The sequence below is a fragment of the Tamandua tetradactyla genome, chromosome 4 (assembly GCF_023851605.1).
Source record: "Tamandua tetradactyla isolate mTamTet1 chromosome 4, mTamTet1.pri, whole genome shotgun sequence".
Lineage (NCBI taxonomy): Eukaryota > Metazoa > Chordata > Mammalia > Pilosa > Myrmecophagidae > Tamandua > Tamandua tetradactyla.
Window position 1 is genome coordinate 85,000,778 of NC_135330.1, and position 12,833 is coordinate 85,013,610.

Genomic DNA, 12,833 nt, shown 5'->3' on the forward strand with positions numbered 1-12,833 from the left:
TTAAATCACAAAGACAGAATATCATTAAAAGAAATGAATTACCAGTCCCAGCATTGGCTAAATTCTTCTCCTGGCCCCTTTATATCATCCTATTGTTCCCTTTATCTAGAGAAGCTCTAATTTCTACTCCAGTAAGTGATTTTTGGGTTTTATAGGCTTCTTTAACCTCACAGCGAATTACGCTCATATGAGTATGGGGTTTCAGTGTGAAATTTTCTCATTATGAATTCTTTACTAACTAGGAATGACAGCTCCCCCTTTACAAACCCTTTCGCCCAACAGACCAAAAATAAAGTTTTTATAACTACTATATTAACAGCTCTTTCATGTGTCCTCATATAGATTGTGCTGGCAAAGGCATGACTTTTATTATACTGAGAACCACTGATTATCTACTTAGGTTGGATTGTATAATGTATGAATAAAGCTGTTCAAAACTGAACAGATCCATGCTAGAGACCCGGGTTGGATTCCCAAAGCCTGCCCATGCCAAAAACAAACAAACAAAAACTGAACAGAGACACAAGTGCTGGCAAAAATGTGGAGAAAGAGATGTACCCAATGACCGAGGTAGGGAAGCTGCGGGGTGCAGCCCCGTGGAGGGCAGTGTGGGGGTCCACAGGAGGCTGGGGTGGGGAGGCCATATGACCCTGCAGCCCCACTGCCCAGTGTGTACCGGGAGGACCTGAGAACGGGGACAGGAATGGACATTTGCACACTGGTGTTTACAGTAGCAGTGTTCCTGACCTGCAATGGATGGAGGCGGCCTAAGTGAACATCGACTCAGGAGTGGAATGGCAGAGCTGTGGTGTAAACACAACAGACTAGTGAGCAGCTACAAGGAGGAATAAACTTGTGAGCCGTACAACTACATGAATGGACCTTGGGGACGATATGTTGGATGAAGCGTCAAAAGCAAAAAGACAAATATTATCATGCCTCACTCATACGGACTAACTATAATATACAAACTCGGAAAACTGAAGTTAAAAACATGGGTTCTCAGGTTGGGGCCTACTGTAAAGGTTCCTAGCTTGTAAGCTCTTTAGAGCAGTGACATCTATTCCAGAATTGTAACTGCCATTTCTAGATTCTGAGATGCAGACTTATCTGTGCGTAACCCAGCAGTTCCCTGTAACTCTGGGTTATGTTTGCGTGATACCTGAGACTCAGAGTTAAAGCTCTGAAGTTATGAAACCCAGCATTAACCTATACCGCAACTGATAAAAAGTTGAAGTCTGATCAGACTTCAACTAGAGATATGAATGAAGCTGATATGGATAGGACTACTGTAAATCAGAATACACGGTAAAGACGATATGGCCCATATTTTCAAACTTCAACCTCTGCACAAGACCAAGGGGAGAGACATTCATTTGGTATAAAATTTATATTTTGGGCAGCACATTACCTAATTTAACTTGTATGGTCCATTTACTTAAACACCATAGTTACAATGGAATCTTGAATAGGGCATAAAATTTTGTTGGTTTGAACAGATTAGTGTGATGCCCCAATATATCTCAGAGAAATTCGGGCAGAGAATAAAGTATTTGCAAAGCCCCCTTGGGAGACAAGGGAGAAAAGAGGAAATATTAAACTTCCCCATCTGGGGAATTCCTGATATTACTCGCAGGGGACACCATTTCCTGTGGGGATAACTTCAATAGGCTAACCTCTCGATCTTGGGGCTCGCCATTCCTGCAAAGGTGAAGTTAAGCCTACTGACACTTATGCCGAAGAGTTACCCCCAGAAAACCTCTTTTGCTGCTCAGATACGGCTTCCTTCTCTAAGCCTACTCAGCAGGTGAACACACTGCCCTCTCTGCTATGTGGGACATGAATCCCAGGGGTGTAAATGTCCCTGGAAACGTGGGACCTGACTCCCGGGATTCATCAGGACCCAGCATCATGGGACTGAGAAAGCCTTCTCGACCAAAAGGGGGAAGAGAGAAATGGGATAAAAGTTTCAGCAGCTGAGAGATTTCAGAGTCGAAAGGTTATCCTGGAGATTATTCTTATGCATTATACAGATATCCTTTTTTAGTTTATGGTGTATTGGAGTGGCTGGAGGGAAGTACCTAAAACTGTAGAGCTGTGTTAGGAAGTACCTAAAATAGTAGCCTTGTTTTCGGAAGATGACTGTATAACGATATAGCTTTTACAATGTGACTGTGTGATTGGGAAAACCTTGTGGCTGATGCTCCCTTTACCCAGGGTATGGACAGATAAACAGATAAGGATGAAAAATAAATAAATAATGGGGGGGGATAAGGGATAAAAAAAGTATCAGGTAGATTACAATACTAGTGGTCAATAAGAGGGAGGGGTACAGGATATGTGGTTTGCCTTCTTTTTATTTTTTTTTATCTGGGGTGATGCAAATGTTCTAAAAATGATCAGTGATGATATTGTGAGCCACTGATTTTACGCTTTGGATGTGCTGCATGGTGTGAAAGACTCTGAATAAAAATACACAGAATGCAAATCTAATCATGCTGCCCTCTCCTCAACTGCTACAGGGGCTACCACGACCTCCAGGATCAATTCTTGGTAAGGTGTGCAAGGAAAGCCTGGCCTACTCTCCTGCCCATGTTTCTCCCTAAACGCTGTCCCCTACCATGGGGTCCTGCTCAACTCCACACTCAGGGCCTCTGCAGAAGACTCCTTCAGCCCAATATCCTCCCCTTCCCAAAGACTCAACTGTCCCCAGAGCTACCCGCCAAAGGAGGCATTCGTCTCTGAAGTCTTGGTTCAAAGGCTAGGAACCTTTCTTGAGCACGCCCACCTGCCTCCCGCTCCTTTATTATTCTGTGCTCGGATCACTTTGTACTATGCTCATCTGTCTATATTCCTTCTCAGGCACTGAGTCCCTCCAGAGCAGAGAACAGGTTTCATCTGCCCTGGTAGGCCAATCATCCTCAACTGAGATGAAGGGACTAGAAAGAAAATAAGAGCAAACCCTCATTTCAAATTGTGAAAGCACGACCACTGATTCCAAGGAAAAGCGGCCATTCTCTAATGATTTAAAATAAACTTGTTACTATATCCTTTACAGGTAATTCACCTAAACTTTGGACTGTTTCTCAGCTTGTATTTGTTTACCACCTGAAGTTAACGAACATGGTGGTACACAGTATTAAATAATACTTTGTTGGAAGAAAGAGTCAGCCTGTAATCAAAGGCACCATATGGTGAACATTCTTGTGGCCACTCCCCTCCCAACACAGTTAACCATAAAAAGCTGGGGGAAGGAAATGGAAGAACATGGAATTTCTTTTTGTTACCCCCTCCGTAAACTATCAGATAACACACATTGGTTCCTTATTATCTACAAGTAAGACAATTCCTGGTATTTTTTACTGCTATCATCATCCACTGAAAGGAAAGATTCATCATTTTTTCTCATCCCACATCCTAAAATATAACCATCAACCTATAATCCTTTCTATTTTCATCTAAAGATGAGACGCATTCAATGTAATTATCTTCATCAAACAAAACAGTATTTTTCTACCCAAGTGTGGTAGTTAGATTCAGTTGTCAACTTGGCCAGGTGAAAGCACCTAGTTCTGTTGCTGTGGACATGAGCCAATGATAGGTGAATCTCATCTGTTGCTAATTACATCTGCAGGCCACTAGGAGGCGTGTCTGCTGCAATGAGTGACGTTTAACTTAATTGGCTTGTGCTTAAATGAGAGAACGCAATGTAGCACAGTCTAGCAGCTTGGCATTCCTCATCTCAGCACTTGCAGCTCAGCCCAGGCCCTTGGAGATGGAGAAAGAGATCACCCCGGGGAAAGTTGTTGGAACCCAGGGGCCTGGAGAGAAGACCAGCAGAGACCATCCTGTGCCTTCCACGTTTTAAGAAAGAACCTCAGTGGAAAGTTAGCTGCCTTTCCTCTGAAGAACCAACAAAATAAATCCCCTTTTATTAAAAGCCAATCCGTCTCTGGTGTGTTGCATTCCAGCAGCTAGCAAACTAGAACAGAGTTGGTACCGGAGAGTGGGGTGCTGCTGCGGTTTGCAAATGCCAGATCTGTTGGAACTGTGTTTTGGATGGCTAAGGGGAAGACTTGGGAGGAACTGTGAAGAGATTGATGGAGAAGTCCTGGGGGGCTTGAAGAGACTGTTGGTGTAAATGAAACCACCGCCAATCTTGACAAAGGAGGACACAAAAGGGAGAGATTGGAGTTTGCAGAGTGAGAACCATGGAAGTTCGGGTCTGAAGCCAAGAAACCTCGGCCAGGAGAGTGGACCCACCTGTATGTGTGGAGAGGGTGAGTTTACCCTGAAGGGCGAGGATGAGTCTCCCCTCTCATTGCAGTGGAATAGTTGTGCAGCCTCGGGCCTTGGAAAAGGCGTAGCACGCTCCTTGGGGGACTAGGAGAGCCTGGCTGCCACCATGTGGAGGGGTTGAGCGTGCGCCCCAGAAATGGCAGAGAGCCCAGGGGTGGCCCTGATGCCTGGAGAGAGAGGAGCCCAGAGGTGGTCTCCTCGATATTCCCCGTGGTTGATTTGGAAAGAGGCCGGCCACTGCATAGGCCCTTGGAAGGGGTGGGACTGCCGCTTTCTACAGCCGAAGGATAAATGACTTTCAGACTTGGAAATCCAATGGTGTTTGTCTGCAGATCTTCCTTCCAATTTCTCCCTATGGAAATGAAAATCTGTATCCTTTGACTATCCTCCTTTGCATATTGGCACCGGACTTATTTTGAGATTCACAGGTCCACAGCCAGAAGAGAATATTTTGCACCTGTTTAAGGTGATGTGAGTAGCTGCCAAGTTGACAAGGGGTGGACATGTGGTAGTTAGATTCAGTTGTCAACTTGGCCAGGTGAAAGCACCTAGTTCTGTTGCTGTGGACATGAGCCAATGGTAGGTGAATCTCATCTGTTGCTAATTACATCTGCAGGCCGCTAGGAGGCGTGTCTGCTGCAATGAGTGACGTTTAACTTAATTGGCTTGTGCTTAAATGAGAGAACGCAATGTAGCACAGTCTAGCAGCTTGGCATTCCTCATCTCAGCACTTGCAGCTCAGCCCAGGCCCTTGGAGATGGAGAAAGAGATCACCCCGGGGAAAGTTGTTGGAACCCAGGGGCCTGGAGAGAAGACCAGCAGAGACCATCCTGTGCCTTCCACGTAAGAAAGAACCTCAGTGGAAAGTTAGCTGCCTTTCCTCTGAAGAACCAACAAAATAAATCCCCTTTTATTAAAAGCCAATCTGTCTCTGGTGTGTTGCATTCCAGCAGCTAGCAAACTAGAACACCAAGTCAGAGGATACCTTCATCAGAATTATCTCGGGAGTGTGGAAACAGATCCTGGGACCTGAAACGAGCGAAACTGAGCAGGGATATGGGGTGGGAAGATCCAGAAATAGGGAGTGTGCCTTTGAAGCAATCTTCCCAGGTGATCCATAACACACTGTGTTTGAGAATACGTAAATAAATAAATCTTGATTATTAAATTGTACATGTTGTACTACAGATTGCAGAATGGAGAAAGTATAGATTGGAGTACAGAAAAACAATGAAATAGGAAAAAAAGAGAGGTTAAGACATATGGAAGATGTAATGAGAAAATCTAACATATCTAATCAGAATATCAGAAAGAAACACTAGCTAGAAAAGAGGTAAGGCGATATTCAAAGGCAAAATGGTTAAAAGCCTTCCAGAACTTATGAAAGATATGAATCCACAGAAGACAGACCTAAACAAATTATGCAGCTTGCAGTACAGAGAAACAATGAAGCCTGGGGGGGGGGGGGGGAAATGAATGTTAAACTCTAACATAATTTAATTTGTGTCCCAAAGAGAAACAGGAGAGAGGCCTGAAGTAATGTCATATGTAAAGAATATAGTTAAGTTTCCAGAACTGATTGAAAATATGAATTCACAGACATAGGAAGCAAGTAGGATAAAAAAAAATACACCTAATATATTACAATGAAACTGGAGAAACCAAAGAAAAAGAGACAATCTTGAAGAGACAGAAAAGATCACCTACCAACTGACAGCTGACTTCTGAAGAGAGAAACAATGAAAGTCAGCAGACAGTAGAATACTACTTTCTGAGCAGTGAAAGGATAGCCAGCATCCTAAACTATACGATGAGTAAAGCTATCCTTCAAGAATAAGGGCAAAATAGGATCTGCCCTGTAACTACGCGTTGAAGAGTGCTTTGAAAACTACCACTTTTTTCTTTCTTTGCTTTGTATATATGTTATATTAAACAATTTTAAAAGTTTAAAAAAAATAAGGACAAAATACATTTCCAAATTTTCGAAGAAAAGTTTGACAACCCTTCACCAAAAGAATTTTAAATACGTTCATCAGAAAAAGGGAAAATGGCCCCCAAAGGAAACTGAGATACAAAGAAAAATGGTTAAAAAAAATATTAGTTGTATGGCTAAATATAAACAAGCTGAGCCTAAAAGACGACGACTAACTAACAGCACACAGGCCAGAGGTGATGGATTGCCCAGCAGACCTGCTTTGGAGACCACCAATATAAACTGTAAGTGTCCAGCTACAGCAGACGGCAATGTTGGCATCAATCATCAGAAGTTTTATAAACGTGAGCTGAGCATTAAAGGATTTGTAAGTTGGGGATAAGGGGGAAAGAACAGGACATTCCAGAGAAAACAGCAAAGATGCAGACGAGATGTGCACGACAAACCCATTTCTCCCTCTAACGAAGTGCATCATTTCATATGTTCTTTTAAAATCTCGACAACCTAAACAAAACAAAAAACTGCCTCCAAGAAGCAACAGCATGAGTAAAGCAACAGTGGAAGATGTCCGTTTCGTTACATCCTTGGGCAGGTTACTTAACTTTCTTTCTGAAGACTTCAGTGGCTTAGCTTATGAATTGTAAGAGCGACTCTTCCCAATGTCACTAAAATATTCCGAGGATAAATGAAAAACTTCAAAAGGGGAATACTACAGTACTGATCTCTTATATACCACTACAAGACATTGATTGGTGATACAGAATGAAAGAAGGACCAGCCCTCAGGATTCAGTCTCGGGAGGAGACACAATCAGCCAGCAATGAGGCATCGTGTAAAAGGTGCTCAGAATAAGAGGGCTGCACGGGCACTGAACCAACCCAAGGGTAGTACAAAGGCACGCTTCCTTCCTGTTTTTTCACATTATCACTAATGACCTCATAGGGCAAACGACTGACGGCCACCTCAGTTACAGCAAGTACTTCTTACACTCACCAGAATGAGTTCAAGACCTATCAAAAGAATCACCACCAAGAGTCCTTTTGATAGGACGGGCCACGGTGGCTCCGCAGGCAAGAATGCTTGCCTGTCATGCCAGAGGACCCGGGTTCGATTCCCGGTGCCTGCCCATGTAAAAAAAAAAAAAAAGAGTCCTTTTGATAGATATTAAGATAAATTTAACCAAATTCAATGTTTAAACATACAAGCCAAATCAATTCTCATCATACTGACCAATATTTCATCACAGAATGCTCGTCAGCACATTTTTATCTGTAAAAATTACTGTCATCAGTTTCTCCAAAACACAACTCTTTTTTTTTTCTTTGAAAAGCACATAAGAGTAACGGGAATATATTATCTATATACATGCTGTAACTACCCAAGTATAATCTAACAGAAGGAAAAAAAATCTTACAAATATTCATTCTTTTCTGAGACTTACTCTTTACAATCTAAAATCAAATGCATTTTGCCTAAATTATTTCTATTACCTGCAACAGGTCTGTTTTACTTCGCGATGAGCATTTATTCCCTTAAAAGTTAATCACTGGTAGTTCTGTTATAGTGAACCATTTGAGGCCTATTAACAATGCAGCCAGAACTCCTTCATCTAAGAGCATACTCCTGAAAAAGCAAGTGTGGAATGTTCTCAAGGAAAAGCAATTCTTTTTCACTCTACTTTATACTAGCAGTAGTATATAAGAGATCAGTGCTGTGGCATTCCTCTCCTGAATTTCTCCATTTATCCTCAATATGTATTAATGACATTGGGAAAGGTAGATGCTATATATTTCCAAGGATGCAGAATCTAAATCTAAATAAAATATAAATTTTTATATTAACTGCAAATGACAATAAAATACCTATGATGGTTTTTTAAATGACCATATTTGTTGATTTAATTTCTAAAGTCAATAAAATTATTCTAGTTATTGTCTTTGAAGTTCCAAAGGTCATACAAGCCTTTAGTGGTCATAAAACATAAAAAGGTAAGTAAGTGAGCCTGGATGATGACATTTACTACCAACCAGAGAGAGTAACAAATGGTAATTTTATAGCCATCTTTAGTCATTCCTTTGATAAATACCGATAGCACTTATAAGCCAATTTAGCCCTATTACATACTGTTTCCTACATCGTGTCTTCTACAGTTTATTTATTTGATACAAAATTTATTTTCTGTAAACTCCTGGAGGGCAAAGGTCTTATCTTAATACTTCTTCTGTATCCCTTCCAGCTTCGGTTGAGTGCATACTTAACGTTAAACAGCTATGGTAAAATGGCCACTTTCCACAGCAATTTGGAAAAAATTAGGATGTGGGTAAAGTAAGCTAAATGGAGATATATTTATGCACAATGCAAGAGAAAAGACCATAAAAGTGACTTTGAAATTACATGTTCAGAAACAAAGCAAATGAGTTTTATGGTAAAAATCATTTCCAGAAGGTACAATCAAATTTACGCTATTTTAGCTTAGCTAAAAAATTCACTTTTTTGCCTGCATGCAATGTTGCATTTTATACTCTTCCTTGATGAATATATCTACACTTTCATTTTGTTTTTTGCATGGGCAGGCACCAGGACTCGAACCCGGGTCTCAGCATGACAGGCAAGAATTCTGCCTGCTGAGCCACCGTGGCCGGTCCTTTTCTGTTTGTTTTTTTTGTATTTCTATACTTTTAATCTTGTGTCTATATAAAGTTCCTTATTCATATAATGTGAGTGTGGAAACAAGCTAAACTACTCAAAACTTCAAAGGAAAATAAAAATGTTGCATTTTTCTACCCATCCTAGGTGAACACACAGTATTTTGCTAATAAAAACACAGGTCATCACTTGCCTTGCTTTTCATTCACACATCTGAATGGCAGGAACTATTTTACAGTTTCTCTGGAAAGATTCTGAACTTGGCTTTAAAATCAACTTTAACGAATATTTTTTATCTTTTTCTCTGATTTACAATCTCCCAATCCAAACTGTTCTTCAATTGTATCGTTAAAAACTATAGTTGGGATGCAATTTAAATCACAAGTTATAACAGCAGCCTTATACTATATCATTTTAAATTCACGACACTAGAAAGGACAAAAGCAGGCTCTGAAACATCTTACTACATCTTCTAACAATGGCCTCTGACTAGAATTTCTTCTCCCTTCACACAATTATATTAAGTTTTTGTTTTCCTACTCTCCAAGATTAAATAACGCTTACACTTTCCTCCAACCCTTCAAAGGGCGCCCGTATCTCTCATTTTGTTTAAGAACGCCAAAGCACTTGATTATTTAATTTCACCAATCTATGAAGGCACTGGTACACCAAGAGCTAGAGGGCAGGTGAGTTAACTAGACAAGCGGACAACTGGACAGCAGGCTGAGCTCAGCACCCTCCAACCCCTTAAAACCTAACAGAAAATAAGCAAAGGCCCTATTTACATGTCATAGGAGTTTTGTTTTAGTTTCTATTTAAACAACAAAAACCACCACCTTTCCCACAAAGGATCCCTGTCTCTCTGTCTCTCTCTCTCTCTCACACACACACACACACACACACACACACACTCACACACACTCGTACTTTCCAAAAAGCAGAAAGAACAACTGATACTGTTCTTTTGGTTTTCAAGAGTTTAAACACCAGGGACGACGATGGCATCTTGATTAAAATAAAAACCAACCCTGAGGGCTCTTTGATTGACGACACAGAAAATCCTTCTCAAAAGAAACGCAACTTGTGATACTCCCAGACATTTAAAGTAAAACCTGCCCTGAATTCTGACCGTGACTTGAGGAAGTTAATAGAGAGACAATGGCTTCACACAGCGTTTAAACATCTGCCGCAACCCAGGGCCACAGAAGCTGTTCTTGAAATTCTTCTACTCATCGCCACTAAAGAGGACCAAGCAGAGGGAACTCTTACACCCACACCCACACACGCACTCACACACACACACATCTACTTCCATTCCCTTCTGACATTCCCGACATTCGCCCCCGGTGGCCCACAACCCAAAGTGTGGACACCATGTTCCAAAAAGCACAGTCATGGGGCACTGCGGGGGAAAGGGGTGCGTGTGTGTGCGCGCGCGCGTGTGCAAGGGGCTGAAAGGTGCAGAGAAGGGTGGAAGAGGAGGCCCGCCGACCCGTCCGTCAGCGCCCAGCACACACTCGGGTTGGGACCCAGACGCCGAGGTGGAAATGCAGCCGTCCCGGGCGCCGCCTCCGCCGCCCGCCGCCTCTCCGCCCGCCCATCACGCACACCCCTCCGGGAGGCCGGCCTCCGCAAAGGGGGCGCGCGGGCAGCCCCCCGGGCCTGGAGGGAAGGAGGGAAATGGGGTTGAATGAGGAGTGGGGCTGAGCGGCGGGCAGGGGGGCGCCGGGCTCGCGGCGGAGAACCGTTCGCGGGCGGGGGCGGCCCCAGCCGAGGCTGCGGCGCGGGGCGGGGGTGTCGGCCGGGCAGCAGCCGGGGGCGGCCTCGGTTACTCACGTTCTCCGTGTCCCGCTCGTTCACCGTCGGCAATGGCGTCCGGGCCGACATCTTGGGCGGGCGGAGGGGTCGGACCGGGTCTCACCGTCCGCCGAGCTGCGGGCCCTGGGGGCCGGAGGAGGAGGGCGCAGACGCGAGCGCAAGGCCGGGGCCGGGCCGGGGCGAGCGGCTCCGGCAGGCCGCGGGGCGCTGCAGCCAGCGGCCGGGGAACGGGGCACGAGGACGCGGAGGAAGACGAGGGGGAGCCGCTTCCCGCGGCGGCGGTGGCGGCGGACGCCGGCAGGAGCGAGGGAGGGCGCCGGGTGCGGGCGGGCGCCGAGGGCTGGGAGGCGGGGAAGGGGCGCGGAGGGGCGGTGTCCGGGCCCCGCTAGGCTCTCCCGGCCGTGGCTGACGGCGAACCGGCGCCTCAAATCTCTGCCTGGCGCTGCCCGGGGCCGCGGCCCTCAGCGCGCCGCCTGCGCCCGCCGCGCCCCGCCTCAGGTGTGCGGCGCCCCCCGCCACAGCCGCAGCCACGCGCTCGGGGCTCAGCGGCGGCGGCGCTCCCGCCCCCCGGGCTCCGCGCCCCGGCGCGCCCGTCCCGGCTGGGTCCGCGCGCTCGCCGCCGCCGCCGCGCCTCCGCCCGTACCCGCGGCCCCAGCCGGCTGCGCGCGGAGCTGCGGGCGCGGCACGCGGCGCCCAGAGGCACTTGGCGGCCGCCGCTGGGTGGGCGGGCGCCGGCCGAGGGGCCTCTCGGTTCACGCCCTCGCTGGGGCCTTGGGGCCGCCGCCGCCTCCCCCTCCTTCCGCGCGCTCCTGCCGGCCGGGCTCTGTTGTGTCGGTTTGTTTCTCGCCCCACCCGCGGAGTGTACGGTCGTGTAAGAGCCTTTGGTGGTTTTATTTTTATTCTGGTTCGGCTTGTGCGGGGCTGAAGCGACAGGGACCTGCCGAAGACGGGGGCGATCTGTGTCCGTCTCGTGGGGCAGCATCGGGTGTGGCCCTACCCCGGTGCCTCCACTCCCGTCTCCTACCGCAGGACTTCTCCCGTTCTTAAATCCTCCCGCGCTCCAGTTCCCAAGCTTTCTCCATTGTGCGTCCTCCCCCGAGCCTCCTCTCCCTTCCGCAGGGAGCTGTGGGGTTCGGGTCACCCCGTCGGTTGGGCCAGCACCCTCGGGGCGTGGGCTTTCGGGCAGGTGGCCGCACTGGGGAAGGGCAAGCTAAGGAGCGCTCCTGGCGCGCCCGGCAGCGCTCGAGAGGGAGACACCCAGAGTCCCAGCGACCACGCGGACTGCTCACCACTTCCCTGGACAGGGGTCGGTGTCATTAGACACCTGGATCAGGGCGAGAGCAGAGCTGTCCCGTTTGGGGCCTACCCCACCTCTTCGCGTGGCTTCCTCGACCTTCAGCTCACTATACCCCACACCTGTCCAGGTAGACGGCGCAATGTCTAGGGCCATCATTCCTTTGATATGCCCTTTCTCCTCTCTTATTTGAGAGCTTCCAGTTTGCATATTCTTCCCCGCAGAACAAAAACCTCACCATCTCTCTATCCCTCTTCTTTCCAGTATTGCTTTGTCACGTCTCATGGGTGAGCAGGAAGCTCGAAGGAGCAATATATATGAGATGGAGCCAGTTTGTTTTGTTTTTTTCATGTATTTCCATAAATCTCCAAAGGGAATCTTAAGAAAGTGGGAAATTCTTCCTTTCCCCTGAAGTTCATCCATTTGAAGCAGAAGAATCCCCACACCAGATGGTTTTTATCCTGATTCATTAAAGGTTGTTTCTGAAAAGTTAACACTGGACTCCTAAAATATGTTCGAAAAGACCTAAAAATAACAAATACAAAAAATTATCTGAAAAAAAAAGGTTTTCACCCCGTTTATATTCACTTCTAGAACACCAGTTATGCAGTCTATGTATTTATTTCTTTAGCATTTCATCTTGTAAACACTTACTAATTTCACAAAGCAAATAAAAATCAAAGCTCCCTTTGTTGTTCCTCACTGCTCCTCAAACAGTATGCAGGCATTGCCATTGCAGCTGGGAATGCCAAGCTTTTACAGTGGCTCTGTGACAATTCTGAATCGCCAAGATGTATTGACACTACCAGGGCAGAAGCTTCTACTTCCATATCTGTGATCAAC

The 12,833-nt window shown here is 46.0% G+C and overlaps 1 protein-coding gene and 1 long non-coding RNA gene across 2 annotated transcripts in view; one reads left to right on the forward strand and one right to left on the reverse strand.

Annotated features, from left to right (window-relative positions):
• PDCD2 (programmed cell death 2) overlaps positions 1–10,862 on the reverse strand; it is a 73,190-nt gene extending 62,328 nt beyond the window's left edge. The window contains exon 1 of the mRNA XM_077157966.1: positions 10,715–10,862. The gene's annotated coding sequence lies outside the window, so the exon portion shown is untranslated. The remainder of the gene's footprint in view (positions 1–10,714) is intronic.
• A 572-nt stretch (positions 10,863–11,434) lies between these two features.
• The window catches only part of LOC143681161 (uncharacterized), a 28,259-nt gene continuing 26,860 nt past the window's right edge, over positions 11,435–12,833 (forward strand). The window contains exon 1 of the long non-coding RNA XR_013174408.1: positions 11,435–11,681. This is a non-coding gene — a long non-coding RNA (uncharacterized LOC143681161). The remainder of the gene's footprint in view (positions 11,682–12,833) is intronic.